Below are 17408 nucleotides of genomic sequence, written 5' to 3' on the forward strand. Positions count from 1 at the left end.
ATTGGTTTGTAACGTAAGTTAGGTCTCACATAGATTTTAGGCTATGTTGTTGTTAATCAAAATTTATTTCTAGTAGGCCGCCAAAACTTACCTAATTATATTACAAAATCACAATGTTTTATTTTAGCATATCGATAAAAGTTTTCGGTTTAATTAAACCATCATCAGATCTTTCGTAAACCCTTTAAAATTATGAACAATGTATTACATTGTGAACAATCAGTGAAAAACAATGGGTTACATGAAATTGTAGGTCATTACATGTAACTAGTGAATATCGAAGTAATTCCGAAGCAGGCAGCTTTTTCAGATTGCTATTTGGCCTTCCTCAGCTTAAACCGGAACAAATAGACGATTTTTAATAGATTAAATAATGCCATTACTTCTCCAGAACAACAGTCGGATTGCAGAGTTCTGCGACTACCTTCTAGAAAACTACATCACTGAAGAGTCTATGTTCCCCCCTGAAATTTGGGCAGAATATACATTCACATTATGTAGAACGACAAATAGTGTCGAGTCATTCCATGGGAAATTGAACGATATGTTTTATTCCTCACACCCAGACATATTTTTATTGATTACGGCCTTTCAGGAGATCCAGTACTACACTTACAGAGACAAGAAGGAAGGTAATGATTTCCTTAGGGAAAACATGAGGAACCAAACACTTACATTGCATAGCTAATTTTTAACCATAGCTGTAGGCCTACACTTAGGTGTACTGAAAGTCCTAAATATTTTAAAATGGGAAGAGAAACTATCCATTGAATAGACTGAGGTTAGTTTCTTACAGGATCAAGTTAGGTTTTTCACATTTTGAAGGTGGGAGATCGATATGGGCTATCCTCTTCATGGGATACGCAACCAATTTAGGGTTTGAAAGTAGAAAATTGGACCAATTTGGGATGCTCCCAGTTAACGTAATTGTTTCATTCTCTTCTCCTTTCTTTCCTTTATTTCTTATTTCCGTCTTATAGCCTATTATGTGTTTATTCTTTCTTTGCTAGGCGGCCCAGTAGCTCGCTTGATATAGTAATTGGCTGCGGAATGCAGATCTCAGATTCAATCCTGGTTGGTGGTGAGAGTTTACTCGTTTCTAAAACTTCCAGAATGATTTTGGGGTCCACTCACATTACTGTTAAGTTTAGTGCTAAAGTTCTGAGGGTAAAAGGCGGTCGCAGCGTGGTGCCGGCCACACAACCTCATTCAGTTGCTGAGGTTAAGAAAACAGTGACCTCTACGTCCATGAGTCTTCATAACGTTTAAAGGGGACATCTTTAGGTTTATTTCCTGTTTTTTTTTTACGAATATACTGATTTCCAATTTTATTTCTTTCTTGTCATTTTGTTTCATGTATTTTCCTGCCTTTGTTTTTCACTTTTTCCTAAATCTCCTACATTTTCCTTTTCTCTGTTTATTCTCTCTATTCATTTATTTATTTATTTATTTATTTATTTATTTATTGTTTTGTCCTTTTTTCGTTTATTTATCTTTTATAACTCTTCCTTTACATTCATTTTATTGGACAGAATAGGTTAGGAACCCAAACTATCTCGTCATCGTCTCATCACGAACGAATTTACGTTTAGTGCTAATGCCTGTTTATATCGATCACAAGATGCTCATGATCTCTTGAACGCTCCCCGGCCTTACCTGATCTCAGTTCTTCTGGCCTATTAGAAAAGGATAGATATGGAAAATATATTTTTTTCATAGTCACTCGTCTACTGGAAATTATCGGATCTCTTGTCTACCGAGAATTGCGACGTCCTCCTTCCCACCACTCGTCCTGCTCAGGTTTTTAACATCTTCGGAGTTCACCGCTGTGGAGTAACGATTAATACGCCTGACCGTGAAACTAGCAGGTCCAAGTTGAAATTCTGGTTGAGACAAGTTACCTAGTTGAAGCTTATTCCGTGGTTTTCCCTCAATCCATTAAGGACAAATGCTGGATAACTTTCGGCTGTGAACCGTGGAATTATCTCGCTAGCATTATGGCCTTCATCTCACTTAGATGCTTGATAACTATAGCACTTGATAAAACGTCGTAAAATAATCCACAACAAATCTTTGGCGATCCTCCCCTGCTGCCGTTCAGTCGTGTTTGCGCCATACAGCCTCCTGAAGTGGTAGTCCCTGGTTACATTCATTTTCGGCTTTCCCACTTCAAATTCCCTGAAGTAGTTAGGTACAGCTTACAACAGGAAATTTTTTGTAAATATTAAACACTTTTTTTCTCCATTACTGTATCTTGTACAATAATGAAAATTAGTGTGTGTCGAACAATGTCCTTCTACTATATGAAAAAAAAAATTACGATTAAAAAATTATTTATATACATATATTTTTTATAAATTCAAAATAGTTGCAGTTCACTGTGCAGTGATGAAGCGTTTCCCTCATAATTCATAAACTTGTTAACTTTTTCATGTTCTCTCTCTTTTATTTTATTGCTGAAACTCATGTTTACAATATCATGATCTTTCAACTGCATTCCTTAATAAATTATATATATTTATATTTATTTATTTATTTATTTATTTATTTTGTGTTAGAAGTACTGATACTTGACCATTTTTTAAATGAATTTATTTTTTATCAGACAATCTATCAAAGTTAGAGAAGTGATCTTGCACCATATTGTAGATATAACATGGATAAATACACACAAAAAATTTCACCACAGAATGTTCGGTAGTTTTTGAGTTATGTGGGAAATGCTTCATCACTGCACAGTGAAATTAATTTTGAAAACGAAAATGTAAATTTTTTTTAAATCGTAAAAATATTTTTTTTCATATAGCAGAAGGGTAGTGTTTTACACATACCAATTTTCATTATTGTACAAGATACAGTAACGGAGGAAAAAGTGTTTAATATTTCCAAAATTTTATTGCTGTAAGCTGTACTTAACTCCTTAAATTGTCTTTAAACGGAACTGTGAAAGCTGGAGTGAGACAAGTGACCAACAGGTTTTGGGCTCGCACAGGTACTTCCTCACATTCCGCAATTCCCTTGCAGCGCGATAGCGTATCTCTTAATTATTTCTTCTCCCATTTTCGCCTTCTTTAATTGCCTATGGACATGTTTGTTCCAATTTTATTGTTATTTTATCATGTCATGCACTACATTCGCAATGTGCAATCTTTGAGGAATGTTCTCGTCTCGTTGCTGATCCAGTCTAGTTTCTTACTCCATTTCAATTTATTAATCTTTTTGTTTTTACTTTTGACGTTGCTATCATTTTACATATTCGTACAACATTCGATTACAGTCGGTTCATTCTTATAGTCGTTATTGGTCCGTTCTAGATAACCATCATCTCAAAATACTTTCTCTCTCTCTCTCTCTCTCTCTCTCTCTCTCTCTCTCTCTCTCTCTTCTTTTTCTCAAGATTAAATTTGAGTCAGATTTCTCTCTTCAACCGAGCGCCGAGTTCTTGTAAGGATCACTCATCTGTGAACTTCTACGCACGGAGAATATAAGATAGCTAACGTATCGTTACGCATGCCGCCAAATTGTGCACTGCCAACGAGATTGTGCAATGTTGTGTTACGTATGTGCCAACAGGATTGGAAAAGACTCAGCACAATCATGCATACGAGATGCAAATAATAACCCCTACTAATGTTATAAATCCCTTTGTAATTTACGTCCCGCGCCGTAGCATCGCAGTTTAAGGCGTCATGTCTTGACAGAATGAGAGCTGGTTCGAATCTCCGTGGGGGAAGAAATTTTTGCTTGAAATTTAGGTCACTATATGGGTCCAATGCTCACTCAGCATCGTGATGAATTTTCGAAACTACGATAGGTAGCAAAATCCTATTCCACTATCCAATTTTACTTTGCGTAATCACTGCACACACACCACATAGGCCTACGTGTTTTTTTCCTGAAAAATAAATTTGTGCTTGAGAAAGTATCTGTGATACTCGTATGACGTCTGACGGATGTATTTCGAGATGTGATCATGCCTTGAGACATCTGGCGAACCTGATAGAAAGCATAACACAGGGAATTCCTAGCGAACCCAAGTGTGCAACATGTTGAGACTTGTGGCTTCTGTGTGAATCCACGAGCAGTCACATGTCGAAAAAGCCATGAGTAATTTCATGCTCGATGTCAGGGCTGGTTTTGATAAGATGCCTCCGAGCAGAGATAACTTGTTGAAGTGGGAGAGAAAAGATTTCGGCACAGAATGTGTTAAAGACGAAAAGCGAAGTGGGAGACTCTCACTCGGCGAGAAACTTGTGCTGCCGTCGCCGAGTTAGTTGATCGATAAAATCAACATTACCTGCCGGTCATATAACTTCCGGTCACATGAAGTAAGACTTGGAAATGAAATGTTTCCTTCCTGTCATTGTAAATAAATTAACAGACAAGTATTTGAACGCGCATGGCATACGTAGTCTATGACTTCATGATGTTATTTATGGTTTTTCCGGCAAGATATAACAGGTCCTCCTCCACACTGAAAACTCTTGTATTCGCCTCGCCATCTTGAACTCTTCCGTGTGTAATGGTTCCTCTCAGGTCAGCCAGATGTCTCTCGCCAAGATCATACTTCGCAGTACGTTCGCCAATGACATGCGAATGCCACGGAGATATTTTTAGGGTTACCAAGAGAAGAAATTCTATGGAATCTAAAGTACGAGGACATGGCTGAAAAAAGGAGGACTTTTTAAAAGTTGGTATGTACAAAATTAAAGATAAAAACAATGGCTCACCTTAGTTTTCTCACTAGTTGCTGGATAGTATTACAACTGTACCCCACTTATCGATGGAGCCGACTTTGTGCAGAAGAACCTGAAGAGACCAACTTATTTCTTGTAACAAATATCTATGGAACTGTTCACAGGACATGTCATTGAAATTGCATTTCACCTGATTGTCTCTGTTAGCATGCGATTTCGTTCCTTTGTCCATTGAGCAGATATTAGGGAAAATACTCCCTCAGCGCTTCCATTGTGGCTTGGGATAAATAAATAGAATTGACATATTTTTTAAGAGTTCTGAGAAAGACTCAGGGCTCGCAAAACTATTGGAATTGAAAATTTGCACCATTGTTTATCTAAACTTAAATCTTTCGGAAAACGTATTATGTGTTCTCGTGTTAATTTTTTGCATTACCTCGTTAACATGTTTCAGCCTGTTATCGGCCAACTTCTTTGTCAAAATTAACTTAGTTGACATAGCTTTCTACAGTAGTGGCAAAAAAACCGGACCGACCCTTGTAGCTGATTTCAGAGCCTTGTTCACTCCAGAGCACGATAGACTAGTAACTAAGACTTTCTTTGTTCGAATCCTGCCTGGGAAGGAAACTTTTTTTTTTCTTCCTTATTCAAATTCATTGCCAATACTTTTCGATTGCAGCGATATTTTACTACTTATTTAACTTATTATTCCCAGAACATGAATTTTACCAGCAAATCGAAAAGAATTGGGAATAAATTTGAATGAGGAAATAAAAAAAGTTTCCTTCCCAGGCAGGATTCGAACCACGAAAGTCTATAGTGCTCTGCAGTGAACAAGGCTCTGAAGTCAGCTACAAGGGTCGGTCCGGTTTTTTTGCCACTAACCGTACTTTGCAGAATGAAATTGATAAAATAGCTTAGAACCATGAATAGTGACTTTTTAGAATGTAAGAATGCAATGCATGTCAATAGGTCATCGTATTTTATGTGTCTTATGTGCTCCAGCTTCAACCATTGAAAGCAATTAAATTCTTTCATAGGTTTTCACCATTTTTTTTAGATATTCTATGCATAATATCGCACATTATTCAACATTAATATTAATTCTATTTGAAATGCTAAATGCCGGACATTTCAATTTTTTTAATGCCTGCCGGACAGGATAAAATGATTAAAAAAGAGGATATGTCCTCCTTTAGCCGTACGGATGGTAACCCTAGACATTTTTAATGCACAGAATTGTTGTGGATAAAAATTAAACAGCTGCAGTGGGACTATGCTCTCACTCTGTATGTATATGCGACGGATGTTAACAGACTGAGTTTCTCAGAGTACTTGAGTTTTCCTTGTCATTTTGTTTCCACTATTGCTCCATTATTATAATATTGCAAATATCTCGTTGTCTCTAGATTGTTGTTAAATTTTAGGACGAATTACATTTGCATGAAATCGTTGACCCGCATTACTGCAAGCTCTTCCTTGTTTAAAGAATTGTACTCGCACTTGATTTTGCGGTCTGGATCTTCAGAAAACAGGAATTATGCTTTAATTTCGAAATAATTGCAGAAGCCGACCGTCAGCGAAGCATAAAAGTAAAGCAAGCGAGTTTAAGTGAGAGTGATTCTCCGGTTCCGCAATTTAAATCAAATTATGCTTGCGTTTCCATCCCGGCATGTTTGTTTGTTTTCCTTCAACCCTGCAACTTTAGTGTTGCCGCATCGCACGTCGTCATATCAAACTGATATTCGTTAGCCTGTACCACGAACACTACTGAAGTAAATACATAGAGAACTTCATGAATTTCGAGTTTAGATCTGTGGCAAATAATTAACACCGAATTTGAAAACTGATTTTCTGCTGGAGCTTAAATTGTACGAATATTTATACAGCGACATAATTTTATTTTACTAACATTTCTAATATTAACCTGGCTATACCTTTGGATTAACGATTGAGAACTGGAAACACTGTTTGCTACCCCCTTCCACGACCGGAGTTCGATCACACTGGCGTAAAATACAAACAAATCACTGTATTAGGCATAGGAGGTAAGAAAAGTAGTTCAGCCAGTTACGTAAACTAGGAAATATCGCGATTTCGAGTTTGACAATTTTTATTGGGTTTTTGTTTAATCAAAATGCAGTATAGTATTAACAATAAGTGTTTTTACTCACGAACTGAGCTATCCATGTGTACGTATTCATTACGCAGTCTATATTATACTGTCTACAGCACATTAGCGTACAATATAGAGAATGGAGTTAAATTGAAAAATAATCATAATATGGATATTTAAACACATTTTTGAAAATGGTGGCCGTTCATTTCGATACAAGCTTCAGTTCTTTTGTGCATATTATCGCACTATAGACTATTGTACCTAATTCCAATTAGCAGTTTCGTCCTTCGTACTGTAAATCCAGTCTTCACTTCTGCCCCATCTGTAAAGATGAAATTATTCAGACATGCTATCTACTGTCCGTCCAAGTGGTTATGTCGCAGGGTCGGAGAAAGGGGGAAAATCACGCCCTTTTATTTAAGTTATTTAAACAGTTGTATAATATTACGTAGACGTCCAGTTCCTAACAGAAATTAATGTTTTCCGAAAAGAGCTAAGACAGCTCAGCCACTAGCCTTTACAGAGGAGCGAACAGAAGCTGGTGCGACGTAGGCAAACGGACGACAGTACCTGTGCGAAAATATGATTCAATGTTGAAAGCTCTTTCGTCACTGAAAAACGCGAACATATTTCTGGAACGTACTATACTCACTAACTCAGTACTGCTTATTTTGATTACATACGCGGCCTTGGTTCTGTATGCAGGACGATTGGATGTTTACTTGTAGAGGAGGTGGGAGTGAAGTACATTCGAAAAGTCAGGTATACTAAAAATTAAAGTAAAAATAAAATGATGTCCCTGTATAATTAAATACAGATCTTAAAATACTTTAAAAGTCTTCTTCCACAAAGACGAAACAACGTAAGACTGCGTGTTCTCATTATTCAGTACTTTACAGCTATCTCCCAGGACGTTGAAAATCTTTGCCTCCTTCTCCATTATTGAAACATTGGAACCATTGTCGTCCTACATGCCTACTATTAATGTATGTATTTATTCACATTGCAAATGGGTATATACTCGGTGGTAACTAATTACACTCAATAATGACAATTAATAATAATAATAATAATAATAATAATAATAATAATAATAATAATAATAATAATAGGGAGCATCCTAAATTTAATGAAGCACGATCACTTAAAATAACATTTAAAGTAAATCTAATTTGTATCTTAACCCTAAGTTCGAACTAACATCCATGAGTACATGTTCATACCTGCACAAATACCTTTCAGCACTACACTTATTTCGCTGACAACTCACTCACTGCACTGGAACTACGACACATTTCACTGATTCTACCCTGATTTCACTAATATTTCAAAAACATTTCACTGTTCAAATACTTTGCATTACCACTATAAACTATAAAACTTACTGACAGAAACACATCTGACTTGCACATCACACTTCACTGACAACACACACTTCACACTTCACTGACACAACACACTTCTTCACAGATACAACACTTCAAATAACAAAATATCAATTACACCCTTTAAATAGTGAATATAATATACTACCGTCTATTAGTATAGTCCTTAAGCCCATTTTTAAATTCATTTTTGGTTATATTGGTAAAGCCTTTAGTAAGTCTTCGGGTAAAGAATTTCAGTCCCTGATAGTACGATAGAGAAAATAATACTTTGCAGTGTCCGTCCTGTCTTCTTTCCCTCAATTTATTTGAGTGGTAGTTCCTTGCAGAGTAATTTGGCGGTTTCAACCTATCACCACAGTCTAGTATATGCAGTGACGAAGGTTGAGTTTATGAGGGTGCTAGGAACAATAGACTGTGCAGGTATTATTTCGCATTGTCTGTTATAAGGCGATAGTGGCGATCCTAGTACTTAGCAACTATCTATGGATGTATATTTACTACGTATTGACCTTCGTGACTCTGTATACTAGACTGTGCTATGACATCTAATGACTAATGACACCTCCGCCCTTGACTACATATATTTTTCTAGCCGCAGCAGGAGTTTTATAATCTGGTTTCTAGTAGTACTTTAGAAGGACTCTAATCTCAAACTTCATCACCTCCATTTTATATTTTTGTATTAACAATTGACGACTGTGACATGTTCAAAATACGCTGTAATAGCCATAGCGTTCTATAAATTGCTTTGTCCACTTAAAGAATGTAATTAAAATCTTTTACAAAACGACGAGTTAAAAAAAATCGACATTACTTATGGGATGATCTAATAACATAAGTGCGTCTCATTTCTACAATAAACCTTGTGGTTTTACAGAAATGTTAATACATTCTAGTGATAAATTGCCCAATAGTAGTGAAATTACATATGAATGGCATCCCTATTTATTAAATAATATGTAGGCCATTTTAATGTTTTATTTGCGTTATTTTTAGTTATGTGTTAATATTATTGACTATGATACGAGACTCATGATTACAGCAGACCTTACCTGAAAAATGATCCCTGTAGAAAGCTGCTATTCTGCTGCCAGTACAAAGTTCAGGAGGTCAGTATGTCTGAAATCTTACATGCGTGCGTGCGTACTGCGGAGAGACAAATCGACGCTTAGATAAGGGTCGCCACCTTTCTGACGAAATTAGTTAAGATTCTCTAAAGTTACATTAGCTTGTAACCGGGTGTGCGCGTAGCTATACATCCCGTACAAGGATATGCCGTCTGTGTCTTCTAGGTGAATAACTAGAAAGTTTGAGGTTTATAAATGATGGAAAATAATTAGTCTTTCCTAATGTTAATATGCGATATTTTGAAACTGCTGTTGCTTATTCAACCGTCCGAAGACAGGTTTGAATCTCATAATTAGGGGCAGGATGTTGATGACTTAAAAATCTACTTAAAATGGTCATTAAAATGCCCTTAAACGAATGGAAAAATGGCATAGAATTAAAAGAAAAGCGCATTTAAATATTATTCTACAATACTCGCACCAAAACGTTTTGAAAATTAGTCACCTTGTTTCAATGGCTACCCTGCAAATCTCGGAGAGAGGAGGCAACATCCTGAAATTTGGCTAAGATAAAGGACAAGGACATGCAACAAAATGAAGGTTTTAAGAGAAAAATATAGATTTTAATGAAGGTTTACAATGTCTTTCAATTAGGGGTGGTCCATGTCAGTGCCTTCATTCTCTATCGCGTCCTCTTTCCGCGCTAAGCTTTTGTTACCAGACCTTCCAGATGAGGGAGTGACAAAACAAATTGTGGGCGCAGCGTGCATTCTTGCAATCTTTGTGTTAAAAATACTGTCTTCTACAATAGACATCCTTCCGAACCATGTTGAGGACACAACGTCCTGTCCAGGACATGGTGAAAGTTTCCCCCCTTCCAAATATAAATTCTAAAGACACCCTCGTACCGATAAAGAACAGTAGCGATCAAAGCCCTCACTTAAACTAAGCTGTTGTCAAGAATTTTATATCACTTCCGTTGTGTGAAGTGAAGTCTTCAGTGGAATGGACTTCAGAATTTGTTCCAAACTATAAAACTCAAACTTCACAGTTATTAACTTATTCAGTAGGTAATTACTACTGACCTATTTGCTTAGTAAATGATTCAACAGACCTATCGGTAAAGAAGAAAGTAAAATGCATTCCAAATGTTTAAAAGTTCTTCAATATATTAAAAATGACCAAAAATGCCGAAAAAAATATAAAAATTACCTATTAGTTCAAAAACGTCAAAAAACACAATATAAGATATTATTTTTTTACGTTGATATTGACATGGAAAGGCTTTCTATATTAACAGGCATCATCCTAATGTGAAAAATAAGCAGATTACTTTTCATCAACATCCGCCCTCTACATTAGAGTTTTGTGTTTAGTTACTTTCATTGCAAGTTAGGTGTACATCGATCATACTATCTTCGCGTAGTAGGGAGAGCAAGTTACGAGTCAACAGTTCACGATGCAGTCTTCCGCACGTTCCGGCACCGTATGGTTACATTAGTTTAATCATGTATGCTATGTGAGTAATGTGGCGAGCAAAAGAATAGTACTCATATACAAACTACCACTCGGATTTAATAACAATAATAACGAAGTATTTATTTAAAGGCTCCTTATTGCAATAAAAGTTAATTTTTACTAGGGAAAAAGAAAATTTAAAACATTTCAGGAGCAAACTCCTTTATTTCCAGAAGCGACCACATTTCGTCCACACATGCAATGAGAAAACCATTCGAGCTAAGATAAAGATACATTTAGTTACTTACTTACTTACTTACTTACAAATGGCTTTTAAGGAACCCGAAGGTTCATTGCCGCCCTCACATAAGTCCGCCATCGGTCCCTATCCTGTGCAAGATTAATCCAGTCTGTATCATCATATCCCACCTCCCTCAAATCCATTTTAATATTATCCTCCCATCTACGTCTCGGCATCCCCAAAGGTCTTTTTCCCTCCGGTCTCCCAACTAACACTCTATATGCATTTCTGGATTCGCCCATACGTGCTACATGTCCTGCCCATCTCAAACGTCTGGATTTAATGTTCCTAATTATGTCAGGTAAAGAATGCAATGCGTGCAGTTCTGCGTTGTGTAACTTTCTCCATTCTCCTGTAACTTCATCCCGCTTAGCTCCAAATATTTTCCTAAGCACCTTATTCTCAAACACCCTTAACCTATGTTCCTCTCTCAGAGTGAGAGTCTAAGTTTCACAATCATACAGAACAACCGGTAATATAACTGTTTTATAAATTCTAACTTTCAGATTTTTTGACAGCAGACTAGATGATAAAAGCTTCTCAACCGAATAATAACGCGCATTTCCCATATTTGTCCTGCGTTTAATTTCCTCCCGAGTGTCATTTATATTTGTTACTGTTGCTCCAAGATATTTGAATTTTTCTACCCCTTCGAAGGATAAATCTCCAATTTTTATATTTCCATTTCGTACAATATTCTGGTCACGAGACCTAATCATATACTTTGTCTTTTCGGGATTTACTTCCAAACCGATCGCTTTACTTGCTTCAAGTAAAATTTCCGTGTTTTCCCTAATCGTTTGTGGGTTTTCTCCTAACATATTCACGTCATCCGCATAGACAAGAAGCCGATGTAACCCGTTCAATTCCAAACCCTGTCTGTTATCCTGAACTTTCCTAATGACATATTCTAAAGCGAAGTTAAAAAGTAAAGGTGATAGTGCATCTCCCTGGTTTAGCCCGCAGTGAATTGGAAAAGCATCAGATAGAAACTGACCTATACGGACTTTGCTGTATGTTTCACTGAGACACATTTTAATTAATCGAACTAGTTTCTTGGGAATACCAAATTCAATAAGAATATCATATAATACTTTCCTCTTAACCGAGTCATATGCCTTTTTGAAATCTATGAATAACTGATGTACTGTACCCTTATACTCCCATTTTTTCTCCATTATCTGTCGAATACAAAAAATCTGATCAATAGTCGATATATTACGCCTAAAATCGCACTGATGATCCCCAATAATTTCATCTACGTACGGAGTTAATCTTCTCAAAAGAATATTGGACAAAATTTTGTACGCCGTCAACAAAAGTGATATTCCTCGAAAGTTACTACAGTTAGTCTTGTCCTCCTTCTTAAAAATAGGTATAATTATGGACTCCTTCCATTGTTCTGGTACAATTTCCTTTTCCCAAATAGCAAGTACAAGTTTATAAATTTCGCTATGTAATGCACTTCCTCCCTCTTGTATTAATTCTGCTGGAATTTGATCGATACATGGAGGCTTGTACTTTTTCAGATTTTCTGTAGCAATTTCGGCTTCTGAAAGCGTGGGTTCGGGTATAAATGGCTCAGCAGTTTGGATAAAGGTACATTTACTTAAATATATTAAAACATATAAAATATCTATACAACGCAAACACGCTCTCGGAGATGCTCTGAAGCTCTGTAGGATAACATCTTGAGATGCGTAACAAATGTAACGATATTAATTAAAGAATAGATTCGAATTTCTCTACAACCGCTTTTGTTAACATTGTATTAATCGTAGTGTTATAAAAGAAATTGAAGCTTTAATAAAGCTTGAATTCAATAAAAATTTCAGGCGTCATATTAAAATGTTTAGTCGCCACGGCTATCTGGCGCCCTGAATTTGTCCATCCCTGATTTTGACAATAGGCAAAACGCATCTATATGCTTTAGATCTAATTAAAGTTTGCAATTAGCAATGGTCAGCACAAACTTAAAATAAATCGTATTATACGAGTGCGTGCTTTACGAGTCTCTATACATTATAATCAATGACTATAAACATTTTAAGTTTTTCGAATGAAATTATTTTCTTTATTTCTGATAAAATATATTTTCTTCTTTGCTATTGACGTGCTCGCTACCAAATTCTTCTATTGGAGCATTCATTTCCAACCGCAGAGCTTTGTTTTGTTTTTGTATGTTTACTGAACAGCAGACCTGAACCAAGTAGCGTTGGATGCCATCAAGCTATAATCCATACATACCTACACTTTTGCGTGTCGCTTGAAGGCTTCAGGTAACTATTCATAAGTGACACCAACAAGGCATCACTCATGAGGCAACTAAGCCAGGAGATAAAGGAATAGTGTGGGCAGTTCCATTCCGCCTAAAGATGAGTATTTTCTTAACATACGCCTATTTGTAAAATGAGCATAAATGCATAAAAAATTAGGACTACACACAGACAGTATTATAATGAATTTGAAACACACTTTCAAAGTGTTAATATGAACGTAAGTCTAAATTATCCTTGCCTCCACGTTTCCAAGTCACAGTTACTTATTTTGTTTATGTATCTCTCTGTTCACACTTAGCAGAAGTTTGGTTTAATGGTAACCATATTAAACGTTGAATCCGAAGTTCGCAGCCTCACATGGGATCGCAGAGATTGATATTGAAGAGGAATATAATTCTTAGTAATGTTTTCTTTAGGACGGCGATGACTAAACTGGGTATCGTGATTACATCGTGTAATCAAAGACATTCATACAGGTAAGGCGAGTTTCCTGTACATTGCTGTCTGTCTCGCTCACGTACTGAAGGTAAGCAGTGTCGGTACCAATGTCTACAAACCCTCTGTCTCTCCGAGCAGGAACAGAAGGTTTCGTACAGAATGGGAAGAGGAATTTATTCGCTGCCAGAGAAAATGTAACATGTTGCTTTGCTCAACGGTTCAGTAACATGTTGCTTTGCTCAACGGTTCAATTAGTAGTGATGGTGGCGGTAGTGGTGGTGGTGGTGGTATATAGAAGCGACATTACGGAGCATTACGCTGAATACACAGACATAACAGGTATTATTATTATTTATCAGCAAGTGTTACCATAATTCTTACATACGTGCCTGAATATATAGGCCTACATCTTCTCTTGAAGAATAAAATAATTACTATACTACGCTATGTCTCCATTTTAATTTTTTTTATTCTTTTGATGACTGTTATCAGTTATTTACTAGGTTGTTGATTTGAAATTAAAATTGTAAAATTATCCATGATATATAATATTAACAAATGTATTTTTTTACCTTTTATTTCTGTCGACTATATTTATGTGTTATTGAATATCACTGGCTTTTGTTGGATTGTTAATTTATATTAATTGTGTATTTTTCTCACTTTTTCTCTTTCTTCTTTATTCTTGCTCTTGTGTTGTATTTATTGGTTTGAATTAAGTTACTTACTGTATTTAGTAAACTGTCCTTGTAAATTTTATGTTATATTATTGACTAAGACCACACGCTACACGAGGCTCTTGCGGTAGTGGCTAGAAACATTTTTGTTTTATAAATTTAATTTGTACTCACTAGCTAGCTAGTTATATAAATAAATAATAATAATAATAATAATAATAATAATAATAATAATAATAATAATAATAATGGTAATACTAATAACAGTAGTGAATAGCATTATCATTAGCAGCAGTATAATAATAATAATAATAATAATAATAATATAAACTGATTGAATATTACGTGCTAATGTAGTAATCAAATGAGCTATTAAACTCCAAGAACTGAAATCAGCCTTCGATCATCGTCATCAAGAGAAAGATGACATTAATAAATGTAAGGAAGCCAGCTATTTAGTGGCGAACGAAATAGCTCGTTCTCTTAAGCCTTCCAACGAAGGAGAGTAATGATCAAGGTGGCTAAAATAATTTGTCCAATGAAAGTTGTTAATTAATTTTGAAAAGAAATTGCGCATGTCTCGACTAAATATCCAGAAGAGAATTCGGGAGATTTCTGATTGTGTTCATGAGGAATATTTAAAAAAAAAAAAAAAAAGAAAGAAAATTTGTAGATATTTTTATTGGTTCTTGATGACAGTAATGCCATTACTGATACAGCAAAGCTTGCTACTTTTATTCGCGTATTGATGAAGAAATCAATGTTAGTGCACGAACCACCACTGGTTGTAGTTTTCATGCCATGTACCTCTTCCCCGTCTCCTTTCTTCTTATATATATATATATATATATATATATATATATATATATATATATATATATATATATATATATATATATCTATATCCAATTTCGTCACAAGAAAAATATTAGAATTAGATACATATAGCGTTGACAAATAGTCTGATGAAGATATCACTGTCTTCTCCACTAACAATCCAGGATAATTTTGGCTTATTCTTTCAAAAGTAGCAAGACGGTGAAATACATTGGACATAACAAGCGCTCACCAACTGATTCACGCGATCTCGCAGGCTGAGAAACCACAAGCTTTTCAGCGTCATTGCGAAAATGGTACGCAGGGTCGGGGTTGGTTTTTCTGAACCGACGCATGCGAGGTGCGAGGTGCGAGGTGCAAGGCCCGCATCGCACAAATCTGGACTACACTAGAGATAGTGAGTGGTTTCTACAGCTGCGAGATGCGCGGTCTGCGCAGCGTCGCAGAGAGGTCTCGCTGCGTCACCTCGGACAGATTCGTCCGGCCGAATTTGTGCGAGGCGCGCACTGCGAGGCTTCAGAAAATAGCTTTGCATCTAGAGGGAAGAAACAATGGTGGGTTGTATAGGAGAGATGTAGATTGGATTATTTTTACATTGCTTAATTGTAAATGAATTCACAACGTTTCGTAGAATGGTTTTATCTTCGTCATAGGCGAAAAAAGGGAAGTGAGAAGTTGAAGATCAATATGAGAGTTCACATAAACAGATAAATGAAGAAAATAATGAAGTATATGGGAAAATAAAATTATTATAATTTAGATATGTTGAGTAGGGAAAATCTCCATTCACGTCCACGTCGTGGTCCCCGGGGCAGTGTAATCAGTGGTTACACTGAACAGACTTTTATATTTTATCTTGCTCTGAAACAAAAATAGGTGAATATTACTAATAATTATGTGTACCCTAAATCTGAATTTAAATCCAAATTGTCCCATCACGTACCATTTTCCGCGGAAAATGAATTTAATTTTTAATGAAAAACTTGTTTTTAATTTTTCACTGCTTCTGGTAAAATGACAACATACTTGGGATTCAAAACGCCTCATAATATTTGAAAAATGTTTACTGGATACAAACATGATGTTATATAGTTTAAAACAGAACAAGAATAAAAATATTTCATGCATATAATGAGAAAAATTTTGAAATTTGAACTTACATTAAACGAATTTTCTGGATCACTTCTGTTTATAACTAGACCCGATACTTTCTTTTACAACGAACCAACAATAGTTTCCAAGCATCCTGGATGATGATCTTCCTTTATATCGTCTTTCCATTTCAGATATTTCTTGATGAACTCCTTTCCCATGCTCCTCGCTTACCGCTCCAAGGTTGGGAGAAAAGAAATTCAGATGAGAATGTAAAAAGGGTATTTTGAGAGACATATTACACCCCATTTTCTCATATGCACGTGACATGGCTTTCACAACAAGTTTTATGTAGTTGTCTGCCATGGAATTTCCAAGGAAATTTCAGCATACATCTTTGAAAGCACGTCATGCCATTTTTCTGTAATGGAAAGTTTTTCCTCAAACAAAGAGTCAGCCATAACTTTGTGAATTTGTGAACCTATGAAAATGCCTTCTTTTAATTTACCTTCACTCAAACTGGTAAACTTTTCTTTTAAATACTGAAAACCACACCCTTGTTTATTCATGGCGTATACCTCACGTTGAACTGTTCTGAAATTTACTAAATAGAAGGGACCAATATCTGTTAATTTATTACGGGTACAAAATAAAATGCCAACAACCATAATAAACCGGAAATAAGTTATAAACTCATAAAATGCATTAGCTTTAGTTTTGGTTTACAACCTTCAACCCGCGCCAGACGTTTCCTGGGGGAGCGCTTATCGAAAAATGAAATCATAGTATCTCTTAAAACCCTTATGTGATACGAAGGAAAGAGATGCATTTTCAGATTCAGCGCACACAAAACCATAAGGAACACATTGTTTTACGTCGGAGCAAAATTCTTATTGTTCAGTGTTATAGAAAACGGGAGAGAATGAGAGCGTGGGTCCGTTCCTTACAAACCGGAATCCTCTGGCTATGGGGTCATAACTAGATAGAAAAGCGGACAGGTTTAGAGGTTTCAAAGTAACAGTCCCACCACGAAACTCACTCATTGAGGGACTAAT

The sequence above is a fragment of the Periplaneta americana genome, chromosome 14 (assembly GCF_040183065.1).
Source record: "Periplaneta americana isolate PAMFEO1 chromosome 14, P.americana_PAMFEO1_priV1, whole genome shotgun sequence".
Classification (NCBI taxonomy): domain Eukaryota; kingdom Metazoa; phylum Arthropoda; class Insecta; order Blattodea; family Blattidae; genus Periplaneta; species Periplaneta americana.